Source organism: Neodiprion fabricii, chromosome 7 (assembly GCF_021155785.1).
Source record: "Neodiprion fabricii isolate iyNeoFabr1 chromosome 7, iyNeoFabr1.1, whole genome shotgun sequence".
In the NCBI taxonomy this organism is placed as follows: domain Eukaryota; kingdom Metazoa; phylum Arthropoda; class Insecta; order Hymenoptera; family Diprionidae; genus Neodiprion; species Neodiprion fabricii.
The window spans coordinates 13,402,663-13,424,405 of NC_060245.1; positions in this window are offsets into that span (position 1 = coordinate 13,402,663).

Genomic DNA, 21,743 nt, shown 5'->3' on the forward strand with positions numbered 1-21,743 from the left:
TAAATAGTGAAAATATCATAGTGTTGCTTGTGTTATGGACTGGAATCGCAGCAAACCTATTACAGGGGGGTAGGACGGTTCATTCGACGTTCAAACTGCCTTTGATCTTGAATGAGCAATCAACATGCAATGTCAAACTCAATTCAAAACTTGGAGTACGTATGAGTGATGCGAAAGTTACCATTGTTATTTTATCTCAAATTATGACAAAATACGTGTAAGTTTGACCTTATCAAACTTAATCTCCCAGTCGAGTACATGACAGAACTGTTATGTACACGACTGAAGGAGACGTCGAGTGGAGGACACAGTGGGAGCAAGAGAGTCGCTCGCTAGCGGGCATACGGCATAGTCCTGTACAGAAAACTTAGAAATATAGAATCACTACGAGATACCGACAATTGTGTTGATTCAGGTGCGGTACTAAAGTTAATGTAATATTATTTAATTGTAAACGTCAACTTATATTTTGTGTGTTTTAATTACAGTTATTTTACTGCAACTTCACGTGTCGTAATTTCTCCACCTTTCCTCGAAATTACCAAGTCTCTGATTTCGAAACTTACAAATCAACACAATGGGTGATATAAAGGCGATATTCCACTTCGCATCTGAGGCGGCAGATACCAAAACGACTGTAGTTAAAGTCAAGACGATCCAATTGGTGGGCCAACCAGAAATTTTTCAATTTCCTCGAGAGCTGCAAACGAGTGAACAACACTCACAACTTTTTGAAAACGCAGTGACAAAAGGAGTCGTCAAAAGTTTGAGGACACGCAACAAGTTCCGAAAAGTGGTCATAACCCTGGTAGAAGGTAGACTGAAAGAAACTTATTTAGACGACGAAGGTAATGTTGTTTTCAACGGTTATTATCTAGAAGAATCCCAGGATAACTCACCGACCGCAGCGCAAAATCCTACTACTGAAAAACCAATCCATTCAGTTGCGAAAAACATGATATTAGAAAAATTTAATGGGAAGAATTTCAATGCTGAATCATGGATAGATATGTTTGAGACAGAATGCAAAAGGCTCGATATAAAGGAAAACAGATTGCCAGAAGTTTTGAGGCTATTCTTAGAGGGTCCAGCTTTGGAATGGTTTGCAATATTCCTAAAAACAAACTCATTGTCACACGCCTGGGAACTCTGGAATCATTCATTCGTAGACACGTTCGGACAAAAGTCATGGTCCGAAATCGCGTACGCTTACACATTTAAATATTTAAACGGTTCATTTTTGGAATTTGCATTGAAAAAAAGAAACATGTTACTAGACGTGGATCCGAATTTAACTATCAGTTCTCAAATAAACCTGATAGTGATAACGTTACCTAACTTTATTAGAACACGGTTAAATAAAAAAAATTTAACGAACATGGAGGATTTAATGTCGACACTTAGGCAAATAGACCCTATGAAAAGTAAATATAATAACAACTCGAGTGAGAGAAACGAAGATAATCATAAGACTCAAAACAAACACAATCCATGCTCGTACTGCGAAAGTGTAGGTTTCCCAAATAGATTTCATCCAGAGCAATTGTGCCGCACGAAAATAACACACCAAAAAATAAATAAAAACGGAAAAATTAAAGTAGCAAACAATATAGAAATTCAGGATGCGATTGCTTGTACGAAAGAAGCAAAAACGAATAGTGACCCCACTTATAAAACTAAAAATTCTGATAAATAATGAACCAACCATCGGTCTGTATGATTCGGGAGCAAATATATCTCTGATGAACCATAAGTTTTGGAAAAAACAGAATTTGAATAAAAATATAAGCGGGGATAGAAATATAGAGACGATTTCAGGCATGTCAAAAGCAGAAGGTGTGATTACCGTGCCAGTAACGATATTTAACACTACGAAACAATTTACATTTTTTATAATTAAAAGCAATTCATTCAGAGATGATGTACTGCTAGGTTTAGATTGTATAAAAGATTTCAAACTTTGTCAAGATGAAAACCTGAGAATATGGCAAAAAAATGATGGAGAAGAAAAACAAAAGAAAAAAGAAGATTCCAGAACGAATAAAAATGTAATAAATAGCATCAACTCGGAGCATAATAGTTTGGAAAATCTAATGACGAAACACAAAAAAATTTTCGCAAAAGAGAAATTCGATATTGGGACAGTAAAAAACTACGAAGCAACGATAAAACTAACGGAAAATAAATATATAGCAAAAAAACCATATAAATGCTCAATTCAAGATAAAATTGAAATAGAAAGCCAAATTAAACAATTATTGAAGACGGGATTGATAGAGGAATCATGTAGCCCATACGCCGCACCAGTTACATTAGTATATAAGAAGGAAGAAGCAAGAAAATCTCGCTTATGTATCGACTACAGAGAGCTGAACAAAATAGTGGTCCCAGAAAGTCAACCTTTTCCGAGAATCGAGGACTTAACGTTACGAGCAAGAAACTGTAAATATTTCACAAAGCTAGACGTGAACTCGGCGTTTTGGTCGATTCCGTTACGTATGAAAGACAGGTACAAAACAGCATTCGTAACCCATCATGGGCACTGGCAATGGTGTTGTTTACCATTCGGGTTAAAATCATCACCGGCAATTTTCCAACGAATCATGTCAAGCATAATAAGGAAAAATCAGTTAGAGGCCTTCGCCGTGAATTACATTGATGATATCTTGATTTATTCAAAAGACTACAGGGATCATATGAGACATATTGAACTGACATTGAAAGCCCTACAAGAACAGGGAGTCAAATTAAACCTAGAAAAGTGTGTGTTTACACAAAACAAAATAACATATTTGGGTCACGAAATAGGAAATAATTATATAAGACCGTTAAACGATAATGTAATTGCTATTAAGAATTTTCCAACACCACAGACAAGGAAACACATTAGACAATTCCTGGGGAAAATAAATTTTTACCTGGAATATATTCCCAGATCAACAATACTTCTGGAGCCACTCCATAATCTATTGAGGAAAAACATAGAATTTAAATGGTCAGAATGTTGCCAAGAGAGTTTCAAAAAAATAAAAGATTATTTATGCTCAGACCCGATTCTGGCAATATTTGACCCAGCCATCCCAATAAAGATGTATACCGATGCCTGCCTACAAGGAGTCGGGGCAATATTAAAACAAAACCAACCAGATGGACAGATAAAACCAGTATTTTTCTTCTCACGCAATTTAACAGAATCACAAAAGACAAAAAGAGCAATCTATATTGAGTGTCTTGCTATAAAAGAGGCAATTTTATATTGGCAATACTATCTGATAGGACAAAAATTTACGGTTTTCACAGACCATAAACTACTGGAAAACTTCAATATAAAAAAATGTAATGATCCAGAATTGAGACAAATTTTAAATTACCTGTCTCAATTCGACTTTGAAATACAATATAACCCGGGAAAAAATAACTTAGAGGCAGATTGTTTATCACGTAACCCAGTATTAGAAGTAGACAATAGAGAAGATGAAACATCAAGAATAAAAATAGTAAACTCTCTAAAACTAGATGAAATCATTGACAATCAAAAACAATTAAAGCTTGATAATAAATACGAAATTGAAGATAATATAATTTATAAAACAATGAATAATAGAAGAAAAATTTGGTTAACTGAGGAATTTGGCATTGAATTGATCAAACATATACATAACAAACAAGGACATATAGGAACAAAACAATTAACATTAACAATTACCCACAAAATCTATTTCAAAAATATGCATAAACACATAAAAACGATATGTCGCTCCTGTGAAACTTGTATAAAGAATAAAACTAGAATCGGTCACTTCGAAGCTCCACTATCACAACTGGGCCCAGCCTCCGAACCATTCGAAATCGTGGCATTAGACACAATAGGAGGCTTTGCAGGCAATAAAAGCACAAAAAGATATCTACACTTGCTGATTGATCATTTCACGAGATATGCTTTTATTTCGACGTCAAAAACGCAAACCGCAAAAGACTTTATAAAATTAGTAGACCAAATAAAAAATAAGAACGAAATACAGACTTTACTTACAGATCAATACGCAGGGATTAATTCAAGAGAGTTTAAACAATACTTAAAAACTAGAAAGATAAACTTAGTCTTCACCGCAGTAGATTGTGCTTTCTCTAATGGTCTCAATGAAAGAACCAATCAAACGCTTGTCAATAGGATAAGATGCAAAATATTTGAGAACAAAAATCGTCCATGGTCCACCATAGCAGAAGAATGTGTGGAAGAATACAATAACACTATCCACAGTTCAACAGGATTTACACCGAATTATTTACTAACTGGAAGAGATAAGTCAATCTTACCAAGCGAACTCAATCACAATAACGAAGATAAACTGAAGGATAACAGATTAATAGCGTATCAAAATTCAAAAAAGATTCACGAACAGAATAAAACCTACTATGATAAAAATAAGGTTAATATCGACTACAACGTAGGAGACTTAGTATATATACAAAATAGTAACAAGTTAAACAGAAACAAATTAGACCCGATTAGAACAGGTCCTTATAAAATAAAAAAAAAATATCTAACTTAATATATATGATAGGCAGGGGACAAAAAAATGAATCCCAGATTTTCCATGCGAGCAAACTAATTCCCTACCACTTATCTCCCAAACCTTCGGCACGAAGGGGGGGGATGTAAGTTTGACCTTATCAAACTTAATCTCCCAGTCGAGTACATGACAGAACTGTTATGTACACGACTGAAGGAGACGTCGAGTGGAGGACACAGTGGGAGCAAGAGAGTCGCTCGCTAGCGGGCATACGGCATAGTCCTGTACAGAAAACTTAGAAATATAGAATCACTACGAGATACCGACAATTGTGTTGATTCAGGTGCGGTACTAAAGTTAATGTAATATTATTTAATTGTAAACGTCAACTTATATTTTGTGTGTTTTAATTACAGTTATTTTACTGCAACTTCACGTGTCGTAATTTCTCCACCTTTCCTCGAAATTACCAAGTCTCTGATTTCGAAACTTACATACGTACTAGAAGCCGTTGATCCTGTGTTAAGAGACATATGCCACTGCAAAGAACCATTTGCGGGTAAAGTGGTTATACTTTCAGGGGATTTCCGGCCGACTTTACCTGTCGCACGACATGGCAGTAGAATACAAATTTCGGAAGCGTGCGTCAAAAAAAGTAGTTTATGGATTATTTTTACATACATGTTACTAGAAGTTAACATTCGTGTGCGTGACGGACAAACGGATGTCAAACAATGGCTTTTGAAAGTTTGTGATGGAATATTTACCAATTCATTTGTACGTAATAATGAGATTGTTATCATTCCGTCCCATATTTTTTCGGAAGGGAATATTGTACCAGAAATATTTGGAGAAAGTGTGGATTCAGAAGATCCAGTAATTATAATGAAGTTATTTCAGCTCCAACAAATACCTACGTTACCGTAATTAATCCTTTACGCGGCAATACCAATTTCACCCACAATGCCCGAAATGCGGGAAAAAAAAGTATTCAGATTTTCATGAAATTTGGTACTCGAGAGTTTTTGGAGTCGCTGCATGTATATACATTATACATATATACACAATACTTCGGCGGCCCGCAATGTAAGGTGGATTTAGAAAAAAAAATCGCGAAATGCTGTTGGGCGCCTAGTGTGATTAAAACGCCTCGAAATCATCAATGTGCTATACCTCGAGAATATGCTCGTTAGCTCAACACCGCAGAGAGAGAAGGGGTGATTTTGGAGAGAGAGAGAGAGAGAGATGCACTCAAAACACACGCTACTCAACAAAAAAAAAGTAAAATAAAATACTATATTTCACAATAGCGGTGATACAAAAACACAAAAAAAAAGAATAATTCGAAATTCGTTCGTCGCGATCCAAGAAAAACAAAAAATAGAAAATTATACGTAACCTACGCTATTACTCACTCTACTGAGCTCGCGGCTCGCTAACTAAAATCTAACTCAACATTTACAAAATCTCCATACGCCACTCTCAATTCGCAACTTCGAAATTTTTCCTCTAAAGCAATAATTGCTCGAAACCGAAACTAGACCTACTTTCTCGGTGGTGCGCCATCGGGCTACCGAACAGACGGCGTCTGCAATCTCACCTGAGATCTCACCCGACTCAGAGCTTCGACCCTACCGCGAGCTGTCTTGAATCTAAACTTGACAACTTGAATTGAAATAAATTTTATTTCGTACTTATTTCAACTATACAGATTCTTAAACGCCAACCTACGTCAGACGCAACTGAAACCCAATGACACGAACTTCTCGTCTCAACCGCTACGTAACGAAACCGCAATCTCAACTATACGCAACCTGAACTCAACTAAATACTATCTTAAATAAACGGAAACTTAACTAAGCGCGAGCGCAACCAAACGTATCCTTAACTGAACGCAATCTCAAGTTAACGCAAATCAACTGAACACCATCTTAACTAAACGGCAACTGAACTAAGCGCAAGCGCAACTCAACGTAACCTCAACTGAACGCTATCGGAACAGATCCGAAATCAAACCTTTTCGAAATTCGCAAAAACGTTATTCGCTAATTCGAGCACTCCAATTCAGCACTTCGCGACTTACTCGAGAGACTACACTGAAAAACCCTGATAACGCGGCTGAACTCAGTACAACGCAATTCAGCTGTAAGTAATTTTGAAAACGAGAAGGACGCAACTAGAACCCGTGATTCTACTCAACATTCTCGACTACTTAAAATTGGCTCTATTTTGTGACTCGCAACTCAAGCTATGGTTACCAAGCAAAAAATACGGCGGAAAAATTTTAAGTAATTTTCTATAACGCAAATCCAAAATGGCTATCCGTTATACACACTCTCCATCCCCCTCACGATTCTTAGGCAGCTCCATTACTTCGCGAACTCCCAAAACGTGACTATTTAGTACGACCGCCAGAACTAGAGCGGTTTCAAAAACCTACGACCTGCCGCAACACGAATCTCGATACGGTATCCCATGCGTGACGTCATACCCACAAGAATACGCAATAATCGACCCGTCGTCGATTTCGTCGATTGCGCAACTCGACGCGCACTTTTAATAATATCGCGGCGCAGAACTTAACGCTAAATCGCACGGTCAATTGTTGGCGAGGTGAAGGGGGAGAGGCTGCGGCGCGCCGGCCGCCAGCGGGAATTGCGTTCGCCTTGGATTCCCGCGACGCGGGGATCTTCGTTGGCTCCCCCTCCGCAGCCACGACATTCTTCCTTCGCAATCATCGCTAGTCCACCACTCCACTATCTCCTTGAATTAGGTGCTGACTCCTGCCTGATGCCGTTGTAGCTGAAAAAATAAAAAAATTAATAAAATAAAAAAACCTGAAATATCTTTCGCTATTCGCTGAAGTGTCCCCTCTCGTAGTTTCGAATGCGTGATTTCAGTTATGACGCTCTTTTGCTAAGACTTCGCGACTCAATCTGGGAAATCCCTAAATTGTGGTTCCGCCCAGGGGTCAAGAAGCCCCTTGTAACGAGCATTAAAAATTCCACGTTACAATATAAATATTTATATTCTATGAAAGTACTTACAAAAGTAGAAACTCTTTGGAGTCTTCGGATTTTCCAATGAGCACCTTTTTTTACCACTCACTTTGTCAAACACCTGTTTCTGCACGAGGGATTTTTCAAATGCAAGAGAAGTTTCAAACCGCCATTCAAATTTGTATGAAAAGAGACATGCCTACCCTCGACCGAGCAACAACCAATTTGCCTATGGGCTGCACACCACGTGACATGCAGGCAAAAATGTGACGCGGGAAGAGTCTAAGCAAAGAAAATTTTCTCAAAAGCTCGCAACCTACTTTTTTGCTAACCGATGTTTTCTCATAGCATATTCCACGCGAATAGGGTTGGGGGCCTGCAGACTCAGACCTGTTCGCCATAAAAAATCGTACACCCCAAAAACGGAATGTACACAAACCACTCGGTCAAAAGTCGACACGACCAGATTTTTCCCCTGTCAATCGTCGCTCACTACCTGCTTTTTGTTGACCGATATTACCCATCACATGCCCCACGCCGATTAGGGTTGGAATGTACAGGCTCAGACCTGTTCGCCATGGAATTTTTTTATTCTTTGATGACAGGGTGGTACAGATCTTGGACCGCCAACCACTACACCCAAATTCTTGTGATCTTTCAGCATATATTGGTTCAACGCATCCGATACAGAGTCGTCAGTCTTACACGATACGTGTGAGTTAAAAGTTCTACAAAGTTATAATTATATCAACATTAAAGTCATGGCCGCCGAAACATACCCGAATCTCGCCTAGATAATGGAGAATACGCACAATTTGTTAGGCGAGCTGCATCCTGAGCGGGAGAATGACGATATCTTCAAACATTGGATTGATGTTGGAATGGAAAATCTCCAATTGCTGCTTGATGTTTCCTAGCGTCCGAGAACAAGCATGGATGCGAAACTGCAAATTCAACATTCAATAACACTCGTACAATCCTGGGTGGCGAAGATTCAGCAACAGCTGCTGTAGCGAAAGCAGCAGCGGCACAGCAGCACGCTGTAGTAATGGGGGCTGATATCGACAGTCCTGCGGCCATACAGTGGGACGATATCGATAGTGCTTTTGCCAGCCAGATCCGAACGGGAGTTGTCACAAATCTCCAGCATAAGAATTTGGACGCCTTTCTGGACGACGCACAGCGGGTTGTCGTTGAACGATTGAGGCTGGTACTGCGCGAGGAGAAAAATGTGAAGGTTACCCTCACATTATCATGCAAATTTAAAAACACAAAGCACGATGGGATTGCGGAAGAAGTTAAAAGCTTCAACGCCTTAAAACCCGCGATCTTCCCCTCGAGCGATATAGACGGTTGGTTTACAGACGCAAGAAACGATCTGCTTGTAAAGGTTGAAGATTTCGAACAACGTGATTCTGAGTGGAGCATGGTCGAGATCCTCCATACTGTTGTAAACATCAACCGGTACCAGGCTCTCGCTGCGGGGCTGTCGACATTCGTTGATCTGCCCAAGGATATTCGGTGGAAGAAGGCTGTAGTCAGTGTGAAAAATAAAGAAGAAAGATGCCTTTTCTGGTCCATCACTGCAGCCCTCCACCCAGTCGATACCCACGCTGAGAGGACTCTCCACTGTCATCGGTATATTTTCGAGTTGGACTGTACAGGTATCATTCCTCACCACTCTGCACGATGTGAAAAAGTTTGAGAGATTGAATAATTTGTGGGTAATGTATACGGGATAAAACCTCAAACTCTTTCACATCATGCAAAATCGAAGAAATGCGTCATCGTGCCAATTTATTTGAGTCGAAATTTGAATTGCGTAAACAATAACACGATTTATCTTCTAATGTTTGAATGTAATGATCGTAACGAAAATGATATGGCTCGCGAGTTGACAACAAGATTACACTTTGCTTATATTAAAGATCTTTTATGATTGGTGAGCAAACAATTGTCCGATTATAATGGTCAGCTATTTTTATGTGACAAATGTTTATGTCACTATGCCGTGAAACATGCCTACGACACCATCGACAAGGTTGCATTATGTTGAATGAAGTGCGCATGGAATTTTCCAAGTCTAAAGATTTAACATTTTCAAACTTTCAAAACAAAGGTACCGTCCCGTTTGTTGTTTACGCCGATCTCGAATGTATATTAGAGCCTGTACCGGTTGATGAATTCCAGAATCACGTCTCCAACCGTGAAACACATGAATTTTAAAAGCATGTCCCGCACAGTGTAGCACACTATGTTCATTGCGCGTACGATAAGACTTCATCAGAGTTCCACAGTAAACGCGGTGCTAATTGCATAGATTGGTTCATGCAGCAGTTTGAAGATTTATTGATTTAAGTAGAGTCTCGCATCAAAATCTTAATTTCGATGAAGTCTCTCACGCTAGTGCAACGCAATCGTCACATGCGCGCAAAGAATTTTTATGTTTGCGAAAAGCCGTTTACCCCTGAGGAGAAAAAGTTTCACGATCGCTGTCACTTCACAGGTAGTTATCGTGGTCCTGCTCATAATCGGTGTAATTTAAATTTTAAAGAGACGCATGCAATTTCAATAGTTTTTTACAATTTGTCCGGTTACGATTCCAACTTTTCAATAAAGTCCCTAGCGTCAACTTTTCCCGGTGAAATTACACTGCTACCCATAAATAAGGAAAAATATATATATCATTCACGAAACGTGTTGATGGGACAATGATACACCTGAGATTCATCGATTCGTTTCGATTTATGGCTAGCAGTATCGATGAACTTTGGTTATATTTGGACGATGCAGATAAACAGATAGTGCGTAAATTTTATAATAATCCCACACAGTTTAGTTTGATGAACCGCAAAGGCGTTTTTCCCCATGAATACGTCGATTGTTGGAGGAAACTCAATGAAACACGATTACCTGCAAAGAAGCATTTCTACTCACACCTCTGCGATGCAAATATTTCGGACGCCGATTACGAGCACGCTAAAAATGTTTGGGGGGAATTCCATTTCGAGTCATTGGGGGACTATTCCGATTCATATTTAAAGACTGATATTTTGTTGCTTGCTGATATTTTTCAAAATTCCCGAGCCAGCTGCTTTAAAACATATGATTTTGATCCGTTGCATCACTACACAGCGCCGGGGCTTGCTTTTGACGTGATTCTCAAACATACTACAGTAAATTCACAACTTTCAGACGACCCTGAAGTGGTGTTATTTATGGAAAGAAGCATTCGAGGCGGTGTAGCAGAATGTTCTAATCGACACGCTCGGACCAATAATAGGATTATGGAATAAGATTTTGATTATAGTAACGTGGAATCATATCTTATGTATTTCAACGTAAACAATTTACACGGTGCGGCTATGAGTGCACATTCACCGATCGGTTCGTTCAAGTGGGAGCATAATCCCATCGATATGTCAACTCACCCGGACGATTCACCGATCGGTTACATCCTTGAGATGGAATTAGAATATCCTATAGATCTTCACGAGGATCATAACGATTCACCTCTTTGTGCTGAGCATTTCACTCCTCCAAGTGGTGGAAACGCTAAGCTCGTCACCACCCTTTACCCAAAAACAAAGTATATATTGCACTATAGTTTGAAGCAGTGTTTGAGTTTAGGATTGAAATTAACGAAAGTGCATTGAGTTTCAAAGTTTGCACAATCTCCATGGCTCGAGCCTTACATCACGCTCAATACAGACATGCGTAAGCGGTCTAGGAATGAATTTGAGAAAAACTTTTACAAACTCATGAATAACGGTGTGTTCGGCAAGACTATGTAGACTGTGCGAAATCATAAAGATGTTAAATTGGTTACAAAATGGGAGGGAAGAGGTGGTGCGAGAACGCTTATTGCCCGAGCAAACTTTCTCAGCTGCACAGTATTTGACGCGGATATGGTTATCATAGAAATGAATCGTGTCAAAGTTCACTTCGCTCAGCCTATATACATTGGCGCTGCAATCCTAGATCTATCCAGAATTATTCTCCACGATTTTCATTATATTTATGTCAAAACCAACTTTCCGAAAAAACAACCCAAATTGATGTACACAGACACCGACAGCCTTGTTTACCAATTCAATGTACCTAATATCTATCATATCGTCGAACGTGATGTCGACGCAATGTTTGACACTTCTGACTGTCCTTCAGACAACGTGTACGGTATTCCACTAAAAACCAAGAAACGCCGGGGTCTGATGAAGGATCGGAACAACGGAAAAATTGTGAAAAATTTACCACCATGGGAGAGGACGAAACGAAACACATTAACGACATCAAAGTATGCAAACGTGTCAAGGGTGTCAAAAGTTCAACGTTGAACACATTCACGTTTGACGATTATAAGCGCTGTCTGTTGGCCTACAAAGAGTTGGCCCGTCCTTAATGCTTAATACATAGCAAGAAACATCAAGTTCGTATTATCGTTCAGAAAAAATTGGCTCTGAGTTGGCAAGATGACAAGCGGCAATTTATACCTGGGCAGACTGACACCGTAACTTGGGGATTTGTCGCCGCCCTCCAGTACCTATAGGATAGAACTATAGACATAGAATCGTTGTAAATATTTGCGTTTGACACCTTGGACGATCTTTCATCAGGCAGAGACGTTTCTTCATCAATACGATATTAAACGGATCGAAGTTTCAAATATGAATTCATATACTTAACAATTGTTTATTTATTATTAATATATTGACTAATTATTCATATTTATTCGTTTACCACGAAACAAGTTTACAGAAAACGAAAAAAAGTTTTCTGAAAACTTTTCCTATTTGATTAAGGGGTTAGGTGGGTTTCAAAATTTCAAAAAATCGAATTTTTTTTTTTTTTTGCTCGTCTTATAATTGAATATGTTGAGAATATTCCTTCAAAATTTTAAAACGATCCGAGTCATATTCTAAGAGATATAGCCTTTGGATGTTTCACCTATCAGGCTATAACCGAGCGTGACGCAGGTATATGGAGGCAGATATATCGAGGCAGCTGCTTAGCTATTGTTCGTTTATTTTTGTGATGCGAATACTAGGCTTAGGACTTGCCGGATGTAAAAAATTCTGTGGTTTGATGGATATAAGTTCCTCATTCTTGAATGCATCAACGTACAATTTTTATGTTGATAAAATAAAAATAGTGCGTCATAACTGTTGCCGAATCAATTTTGTTGTCTGCTGCAAATCAAGAAAAAAAATTAACGTGTGATGAAAATAATGTTGAAGATACGACAGATGTTACCGTGTCAGGTGATGGCACGTGGAAAAAACATGGGTTTGCATCATTATACGGTGTAAGTACGATTATTTACATGTTATTTGAATGTAAATCTTCAATCGCTTTTTTCTCGAAACTACATTTTTCAAATCGGTAGTCACGATTTCTCGAAAACTTATGAACCGATCTCTTTCAAATTTTGCACACTTCTTCAAAATAACATTATCTCGTACTTGAACGAAGGAATTTTTTTTTTTTTATTCCAAGTAATTTTTCAAGGCCATGAAGGGTGCAAATTTTACTCAAAATAAGGGTTTTTTGTTTTCAACGCCGCCAAAAATGTAATTTTTTTTTTTTTTTTTTTCCTTCGTCCAAGTACGAGTTTTAAACATCTACTAACAGAAAATTTTTGGTTTTTGCATTTCAGATGAATCTGTCATGAGTTATCCTGACTACGCCGAGAGAACTTTTTTTTGAGGTGTCATAGCAGACGACGTGTCCACGCCTTAATTTTCAATATTTTTCAATGAAAATTTCACAAACTACTTATAAAATATGTATCTTTTATGTGTTAAATTGATGGAATGAAATATTCTGTTGATTAAGTAAAAAAAAATTCATAAAAATGTACCTATTTTGAGCTTTTGAAACCCACCTAACCCCTTAACACGTAAAAAAAGTTGTCAGAAAATGAAAAAAAGTTTTCCGGAAACGAAAAAAAGTTTTCCAGAAAATAAAATGTGTATCAACCGTATGAAATAATTGCAGATTATTATTATTGTTGTTGTCGTTGTTGTTGTTGTTGTTGTTGTTTTTATTGTTGTTGTTGAACTTTGTATAGTAACGAGTATGGCACATGTGTGTACAAAGGGGATAAATGTGGAAATAATTCTATAATCAAATCCTTCATTGTACTTCTGAAAATACATACAAATTATAGTACATGTTTGTTTTATTTATCCAACTATTGTGTGAACTATCAAAACCCAACCACTCCACATAGAACTGTTTCCCCCGTTTGCGTAATGCTTCCTCCACAAGGTAGCCGTCGTGGTATCTTACTTTACTGAGCTCCTCCTCGTAGAAGCCTCCTTTGATGGGATGATCTTGACAATCGGTTAGTTTGTACGTCAGCGGATTTGTATTTATCACCTCACTCACGGAAAATATTTCCGTCGTCAAATTGGGTGTGTAGCCTTCTTCGAATATATTCTTGTACATGCTGATTCAAACTCGATCGCCCACATTGAATTTTCTCGTCCGATCACTTTGTCTGATTAGCCGAGGCTTGTATACGCTACGATACAGTTGTTTTTCATTCTCCGTGCTGACATCCACCGGTTTCATCCGAATCATGCGATGCTTGGTGTTGTTGTAGGACCTTATTAAATTACCCAAAATATAAATCCACTTGTCAGATCCTTGGAGAGTAAACCGCTTCCACATTTTATTTTTCGATGTTCGATTAAAACGTTCGCACATCGACGCCTTTAAGTTGCTAAATGTCGAATGCATGTTGATATTGTACTGCTTCACGTGGGCTTTGAATTGGCTGTTGTAAAATTCTTTGCCTTTATCAACGTGTAGATGTGTAGGTATACGGCTCTGGGCCAGTACAGATTTCATGACAGCAGTCACATCTTTCCCACTCTTGGACTTAATCGGTACCGCCCACGCGTACTTGGCAAATATATCGATGATTGTTAGCAGGTATTTGTATTCCTTGTTGTGCGTGCTGTATGCCATCATATCAACGAGATCAGCTTGCCAGGTCTCATCCAGTCCACGTACATCTACAAACCGACGTTGATAATTGCGCCGAGCGGGTCTGTGAAGTTCATTCGCTATTGTCGTCTTCATTGTATTTCTCGCTCTGTGTTGCCAAATTTTTCAAACTTTCTTCCAGGCGCTTCTGCTCTTTAAACGAGGCTGATTCCTTTCACTCACCTAGACACTCTAGCATAAAGCTTTCTGTTACGCACGCGCATCTGTTTAAGGGCTTCACCGATTTGCGTTAAGGTACCTTTTCACGAGCGAATTATTCGCTGAAAATTGAGCAAAGGACGGTCATGTGACCCTGGTTATTTGGTGGTTCCACGTTCGCTCTTGAAAACGAAAGTGGCGTCCAAAACCAGCGAAAACATATCAACGGTTGCTCATGGAAACGTAATCGGGCGTCAAGAAATAGCGTCCAGGTCCATTGCAACATCCTCGTATCATAAGTTATGTGATTCGCGTCCTTTTGTGTCCGAAAATTTTATTTGTCCTAAAGCGTCATGCGTTTTGTTGTTTACAATTGATAAGATCGTGTGTGCTAACCGGCAACGAATTGGCCTCTCTAAAGTGGGGGTATATGTAGGATATATGTGTGTGCGTAAATAAAGAATTAGTAAATAATAATCGATAAAATGGAACAATATAAAAGAGTTGTATGTATTGTAACGTGGCATTTCGATTAGGCCTGACTGTTACAAGGTACTCCCTGAACCCTGGGCGGAATCCCGGGATAAGGGTTCGGAAATCGAGTCGCGAAATAATCAGGGAGAGCGCCAGAACTGGAGTCACGCACCCGGGCTTCGACAGGGACGAAATAGCGAATTACGAACAAGATATTGCAGGCTTTTGTTTTTATTTTTTTTTTTTTGAGTACACCGGCTACCAGCCAGCGACCAACTCCGACGCCGAAGATATTTCGAGGCAAGGCGAAACCGCGGAGATCTCGCGGGAAGGACACCGAGGCTGCGGAGGGGGAGACAACGCAGATCCCTGCAGCGCGGGAATCCAAGGCGGACGCGATTCCCGCTGGCGGCCGGCGCGCCGCAGCCTCCCCGCTCACCCCGTCTACGCCCAACCGAGGCAACCGCGAAGGACCAGCGAGCGACGAGGGAGCACCACCTCGCCTAACCCCAGGACCCCGTAGAGCTGCGCGGAAGACGACATCGCGATCCAGCCTTAAGTTCTGCGCCGCGTAGCAACGACAGGTGCGCATCAAGTTGCCGCAATCCCCAAAATCGATGACAGATCGATTGTTGCGCATTCTTAGGATGATGACGTCACGAAGGATTAGCGTGACGAGATCGGCGTTGCGGCCGATCGGCCATCTGAGATCAGTCTAGTTCTGGCGGTTAACTGCAACGGTTATCCCTTTGACTTGGCGTTTGAGTTCCGTTTCTTTTTGAGTAGACAAGGGTGAAGTGTTGTTGCGAGGCACGATGGACGGACACGGGCATGAGGGAGTGGGAAGCTTTGTGGCGTGGATGTGGAGTGGTAAGCGCTGCTAATATTCTTGCGAGAGAATTTCGAGGAATAATAAATAAAGGCTTGCTGAGAAACGGATAGCCATTGAGGATTTGCGTTCACGAAATTACTCGAAATTCTTCAGCCGATAAATCTGCTTGGTGACCGTAGCCTGAGTTGCGCATACTAACGTAGAGCCACAGTTGAGCGACCGAGAAGGTCAAATAGAGTCCCGGGTTTGAGTCGCGACAAGACTACTGTAATTTGAGTGCAGCCAAATTCCGTTGCACGGGGTCATGTCAAATCAGTACGATACATTCTCCTTTCTCGTGTAGGTCGCGAGCCGTCGGAAGGGGAGCGTTCGACCTCGTGAACCGCGTCCCGACGTCGCGGAGAAAGTTGAGCTCGGGTGCGTGTTAGTAAGAGTATTCTTTTGTAGAGGATAGTCGCGGGTGACGCGACGAGCCTCCCTTCCGTTTGGGCTTTGGTATTATCAGTTAGTGCTAAGGTGGCGATCAGCGCCCGTAGTCATAAGCAATTTTATTTCTTTCGTTTGATTTATTATCGATAGCGAACACCGTCGGCCGAGAAGTCGGTTCCGTTTCCGTCCAGGAGTTTATTATAAAGTTGGCGATTAGCGCCATTCTGTAGAGGATGATCGCGGGCAGCGCGTCGGGTCCTATTTTGTTTTTGGTTTTTTTTGTGAATTAGCGGTTATGATTAGGACCGCGACTAGCGCACGTAGGCCGTAGAGGTCTCCTAGATCTATTCATTTTTTTTTATTATTATTTTGTTTGTTCTTTCTTTTTTTTGGTTAAAGCTAAGCGTTTGTATTTGGAGTCGCGAAGAACAACTTTCGCAGTATTGTTATTATTTTTATTTTTTTTTTGTATTATCGCCTTCTGGAAATATATTGTCTAATTTCATTATTGCTTTGTGAAATAACGTGTTGGCGTACGTGTGACGTATCTATCTCTACCCAAAATTACCCCCCCCCCCCCCCCCCCTCTCCGCGGCACTGAGCTACCGAATATATGGTCGCGGTATATCGTATTACCGATTTCGAGGCGTGTTGATCACGCCAGGCGCCCAACAAATTTCGCGATATTGTTTCAGGTCCAGGGTACATCGTGGACGCCGATTTATTGTGCACGCGGTAAGTTCTCGGTCATTTTCTCCGAGTGACCGAGGAGCGGGAAAAATTCACGTCACAGTATACAGGAGTACCGTATAGCTACTTTTTCGGCAAGTTGTGAAGATATTCATGAATCTCAAACATAGCTTCGTTCTGTGTCCACTCATCAAGAGTGCGAATGCCGTGGCCAATCATCATTAGAAAAGCATCCACGCGATCTGGAGGTGCTGGAGCACGTGGGCGAGGTGGAGGTGGAGGAACGACAATTTCCGGCAATGGGGCATTTAAGGCGTTCACTCATTTGTCAATCGCTTCGTGCGATCGTTTTGAAATTTTTGCTACTAGAAGAGAGGTACGTTTATTCATGGATAACATTATGCAATCACAGCATGTCTGTTCCAATATATGCATTTGCTAGGTTCCGCATCAGCAACGTGATTATATTTTTTTTCACAACCGTCTATGCCTTGATCTGTACTTATGTTAGAAACGCTTCTGGGAAGAAATAACTGATTAATGTATTTCATGTACAATATAAAAAATTATTAGTAATGGATCATAATTATTTCTTTCCAATACCTCTTCCGGCCGAGATTCACATCTTGCACAAAATTCATGATTTCATAGTATTGGTTTTTAGGAGACAAAAAACACCATATAAGCAAGTATATAATTATGTTTAATGATTGTGAAGACAGTACATTTGAGTGAGAAACGGAGTGTGATTCCAGCTCTTTCTCTAGACTGCTAGACAAAGGAGAGATCGAGATATATACAGGGGCACACGCTCACCAACGCTCGTCACTCAAATCTATGTAATACTATGTAACATATTGTAACGTTTTAGGCGTTACGTTAATAAAATATGGATCCGCGAGTTTACTTATTATCGAATCAAAGGCGTGAACAAAAATATCGTGATAAATGCTTTTAATGCAATATACGTGTTTCTTGTTTAAAGTCTGAAACAAGACTGTTTTTACAATAATATCGGTTGGCGCAGCAACCTTATTCTTTTTTAAAGACATAAGAGGTTTATAAACGTCTTTTATCTATGCCGACTACTAGATCATTAAAGAGGGGGCAAAAGGGGTGATTTCACCCTTTGTAACACTACTCCCCCCCGAGGAAAAGAGTCGTCCCGACTCGGGAAAAGATAAAACAATTTTAAAAATAGTCTAGTAGTCAGTGCTCAAAGGTGAGTTGGAGCTGTGGCTCTAAAAATTTAAGAACTCCCTTTTTTACTATCTGGCATTTGCCCACAGTCTCAAGGTAAACCACAGAAAACCTTGAGCAGATAGTTGAGCGTTAAATAATCTCAAAAATTTATGTGCCATGTTTTATAAAGGTTAGTGTTATTAAGTGTTATGTGGCTTCATGAATTCAAAGTTATCCGCAACGGCCCAGATTGATGTCGGGAAGAAATTCAATCTTCTTCATGAAGGATCCCTCCGAAACAAGTTCGGATGAAAACATCGAACCGGGAACCGACAATTCCAGGACCAAATAAGACGAAAACAGACTTCTCTTCATATGAAATAAGGAAATCGTGGGGTGACTTCTTTAGAAATAGTTCACCCTAGAGTTTTGGAAGGACAAATGTGAGTGATGGTATAACAATTCAAATTCACTAAGTGAATTTGGGAGAATACTTGAATAAAATCAATTGAATATGTATTCAAAAGAAAAGAAACGATCTTATCTGAATTATTTCTGCGTCCTTCTTCAAAATAAAACCACCAGTCATCCTCAGGAATCGGGGAAGATTGGAAGGAAAGGGCTGTGTCAAATAACCTGAAAAAGTGCTCACAAAAACTGACACTTAAGGTTAATAAAATGTGAAAATCAAGCAATCGCTCATCGACCTCGAAAAATAATCGTGGCTCATTTCACATTATTCCTTAAACCAAAGCCTATCCGACACAAAACTCGATTCCAGAGAAGAAGTTTCTAGAAAGAAACAATCGAAGAAAACAAATTTCAAATTGATTAGCAACGCAGAAATAACAAATCATTATAAGAAAAGTAGTCGTTAAAGACAGACAAGACATGGATGCGAAAGAACATACTTCGACGAATGCAGCTATGCTGCTAAAAGTATTCTCTTTCGAAAATTCGGACGATCTTAGTGAAATGGAAAGGTCTAACTATTTTAACTCTCTTTGGAGGGAGATGTCTTGCGGCCAGCTGAATGCCATTTCCGTAAAAGGAAGAAGCGGCTTGCTTTGCCTAAGCTGCTTTGAGTCACAGTGAGTACATCATATCGAATAACATAAATAAATTATAAGAAAATAATTTTTTTTCTTTTTTTTTTTTGTTTCAATCATTTCTTTTTAGTTCTAGACCCGAATTTCTCCTTCAAGAGGTCTCTCTCCATGTGACTTTTTTGAAAGAAAAAGTGCTTTGTCGCTCTTGTAAACAGAGTCTATTCGATATAGTAAAGAAAACGGAAGGGTGCGAGGGATGCGAAAATGTCAAAGAAGAAATTAAGAAGATTTTTCCGCTAATGTAATTTAATGTAGTTTTTTTTTTTTTTTTTTTTTTTTTTTTTAACCAAATTTTTTAAGAATAAAATTCTTTCAATATTAAATTCAAAGGTTTAACTTTGTCCGTGTATCATTGCAAAACAAAAACTAGAATAAACTTGGTCGGCTGTGGATTCTGCATTGATAACCAAAACAGGAGCCGATAAAGAAGAAAAGGTTTGTTTTACTAGCCAATCTTCATGAACCTCATGCATAGTTCTGAGTAGCTCTAAAGAAATAGTCGATTCTTCCTCACGAGAACGGGAACTGACTCGAGCGAAAGAAATTTCTGGGGAAACTCGCAAATAAACAATCAAATCTACTCTGAGCTCAGGCGAGCGAATGAGAAGATCAAAATTTTTTGTCAATAAATGAGATTCGAAGTCGCGAAAATTACCTAACCTTCGACGAACTTCTACAAAACAATTGCTACTGAATATCGATCTTTCCATCACCTTTACAGGCAATGAAGTCGTCTGCAGATGTCTATCTAACATAACCATTTGAGCGAAATGTTGAAAATAATAGCAATAACGATCTGGGTTCTGATACATCAAATCTAAAAGATTAATTCCGGCTACATTTCGATATTCTTCAAGAGGTTCTAAAAGTGTACAGACCTGGCGATCTGCTAAAAACCTCTTAGTGAAAGTTGTTTTTCCGCATCCGATATTTCCTTCTATAGTAATCGTAAGCGGTCGAGTTTTACTCAAACGAATTCCGAAAGGTAAATTCTTCTCCCAATCGATAACCGACTGTAAAAAAAAGGTCAAGTCGATCACAGTCGTCAAGGGTGTTCGTTTGAAGATCTAACCTCGAAGGACGTCCCTGGTGTTGGAGAGATTGTTCCAGGTTGATTCTCTTCAAAAGGAGCAAGACGATCCAAGTGAACCACTTTCTGACGCGAATGAGGAGATCTTCGGATTCTATAAACAACATCATTTAACCGGTTAACCACTAAGTAAGGGCCTTCCCAATTTCTTTGTAGCTTTGGACATCGTCCTTTCTGTCTTCGTGGTTGAAAAAGCCAGACAGAATCTCCAGGATTAAATTTTAAATCTCTGGCTCGAATATCATAACGAGTTTTCAATTTATCTGAAGCCATAGAAATTCTATTCCTAGCAAAGTGATGAATTTCTTCTAAACGTTGTTGTAATAAAAAGGCATAATCTGTTTGATACTGTCTTTGCACAGGAACAGGGCCTTTCTCTAAATCTGACGGAAGTCGAAGATTTCTTCCAGTAAGCATGAGGGCTGGCGTCTGTTTCGTCGTCTCATGAATCGCAGATCTGTAAGATAAGAGGAAGAAAGGGATCCAGGAATCCCAGTCTCTCTGATTCTGCTCTACGAAGGACGACAAATATTGTAGTAAAGTCCGATTCAGACGCTCTATCATGCCGTCAGATTGCGGATGCAAAGGAGTTGTACGAGTTTTTCTAACCCCTAAAATCTGAGTAACCTCTTTCATTAAGGTTGACTCAAAATTTCGACCTTGATCAGTATGAAGTTCTAGAGGAACTCCGTGTCTACAAATAAACTCTTTAACGAATGCCTGTGCTACAGTAGAGGCTTCTTGATCAGCGAGAGGAACCACTTTAGGCCACTTAGTAAAATAATCAGCAATAACCAAAGCACATTTATTTCCAGAATGGGTTATCGGGAGAGGTCCGAGAATATCCATTGCTATCCTTTCAAATGGAGCTCCCACGTTGTAAATTTGAAGAGAGCTTTGTCCCTTCGCTCGAGGTCCTTTCTTTGCCGTGCAGATTCGACATCTTCGACACCAATCTTCAACGTCCATCCGGCAACGGGGCCAAAAGTAGAAGTTGCGAATTCTGCCCAGAGTTTTATTCGAAGCGAAGTGTCCGCCTGCAGGAGAATCATGATAAAGAGCAAGAATCTCTGGAACTCGTGACCTGGGAACCAAAAGTTGCCACCTGATTTCTTTCAAGTCTGCAGATTCCCATTTTCGGTATAAAATTCCATCAATTAAAAGAATAGAGTCCCATTGAGCCCAATAAATTTTCAAATCTGGCTCGGCTAAAGATATATCCTGCCAGTCCGGGCGAGTTTCTGCTTCTTTCCAAGACTTCACTTGATTCAA